Source organism: Monodelphis domestica, chromosome 1, assembly GCF_027887165.1.
Source record: "Monodelphis domestica isolate mMonDom1 chromosome 1, mMonDom1.pri, whole genome shotgun sequence".
In the NCBI taxonomy this organism is placed as follows: domain Eukaryota; kingdom Metazoa; phylum Chordata; class Mammalia; order Didelphimorphia; family Didelphidae; genus Monodelphis; species Monodelphis domestica.
This window is the reverse complement of record NC_077227.1, coordinates 283,063,430-283,065,435: the sequence shown is the minus strand read 5'-3', so window position 1 is coordinate 283,065,435 and position 2,006 is coordinate 283,063,430.

Genomic DNA, 2,006 nt, shown 5'->3' with positions numbered 1-2,006 from the left:
GCATGCTAGCAGCTACTGGGAGCCACAAGTGAGAGCTGGGTGTCAGGTGAGGGTCTGAGGCTGGAGAGCTGCCCTAGGAGGGCATGACAAGCCCTCCATACCAAAGATATTACTCCTCCCTGAGCACCCCATACACCCCACAGGCTGGGTACCATGAATTCATAGGTAGGAAGTAACAGTGGATAGCTGAATTCCATCCCAGGAGATTTCCCTCTTTTCTCTGGTGTAAGGGTTAAAAATTAAAGGTTGGACTAAATTTGTGAGAAATGTAGACTTTTTATGGTAGTTTATTTACAAAAGGAGAGAGAGTGAAAGTAAGGGAAATGTGAAAGAGGATAGAGTAAGATATTAAGCCTAATACAATAAGTATTTTGCTATGGCCCCTGGCTCAACTCAGGCAGGACTAATTAGTCCTCAGAGGGAGGGCCCTCAGCCAGAGGGCCCAGTGATGAATAAAGCAAGGGCTCCAGCTATGAAGCCTCTTCCAAGACTGGGGGCCTATCTGGATGTTAGTCCCTCCAGAAAGGCAGGAAAGGAGTCAGCCTTTTCATTCACTCACATGGTAGTCCTAAAGGAAGGTCTAAGAGCTGCCTCACCTATGTCAGAATCTCAGGTCCATGAAGGAAATACTTCACCAGCCTCCAACTGGAACTCATACTCTGAAGAACTCCCTCACAGGAAGTTACAACTGCTTTTAAAGATGCTTCTTTGCTTCACTTCCTGTGCCTTCCTCTACTTTCCGTGAACCAATCGCAGTCTTGGGATTTTCTTAGGACTGCCCAGGGGGCAGTTAGTCGTTTCTGATTTGCCACCCACTTTTAGAACATGTGAGTTATAGGCCTCCACTCAAGCATAAAGTGGGGTATATAGGCTTCTGGTGATTAAATCTAAAAGTGGGCAGGGGAGAGTTAATCCCATCTTCACACTGGGTTGCAACACATCAATTAACAGTTGCACAGATTAATTGGAAATTCAGGTTATTATTGTACCACTGTAAAAAAAGTAAATGTGAGGCATTCAGTGAAATAAGAAAAACTTGACTGAGTTGAAAGATACTGAAGAAATCAGTTGAGGAAATAAAATCTATACAAAATAATTTGGGGACCCAGGAATATGAACAATAAGGAGAATCAGGAAAGACTTTTTGTAGGGAACAACACCTAATTGTGCCTTAAAGGGAACTAGGGATCCAAAGAAATGGAGAGAAGAAGAAAGAACATTCCAAGGTACAGGGGACAGACTGGGCAAATTCATGGAGGCAGCTGATAGAAATGTATATACCAAGGAATATCAAGTAAGCCAGTCTGGCCGGAATAAAAAGTACATGGAAGTAAATAAAAGAGAAGAGGAGGTGGTGGTGGTGGGAACATTTATTAAGAGACTACTATGTGCCAGACTGAGTGCTTTACAAATAATATCTCATTTGGGAGAAATATGAAATCAATCTGGAAAGACAGTTTGGAGCCACTTTGTGAAATGACAAATAGAGGATTTTTTTTGCCCCCCTTTTTTTTTAATCTTAAAGGCAATAGAGAGCAATTGAAGCTTTTTTTGAAAAGAGGAGGAAGGCAGTCAGATCCATGCTTCAGGATTATCAATTTGTCAGATGCATAGAAGATGGATTGGAGGGGGAAGAGACTTGAGGTGAATTCTAATTATCAAGTTATTGTATTATGTTCCAGGCAAGAAATGATGATGGGCCAGAAAAGTGGGTGATCATGAGAAGGAATGAAGCTGATGGATGTAAGGGATATTGTGAAGGAAGGTTTGACAAGGCTTAGGAACTTATTGGATACACGGGGAAACTGGAAGGATGGTGATACTTTTAAAGAAATAGGGAGTTTAGGAAGAGGGTGAGGTTTAAGGGAAAAAGATGAATTCTATTTTGGACAAGTTAGTTTGAGATGGCATTCCAACAGGCTCCAACAGTCACTAGAGTTTGGGAGAATTAGAAGGGCTAGATTTGTAGAATTGAGAGTAACATGTATAGGACTAACAAAAGCATC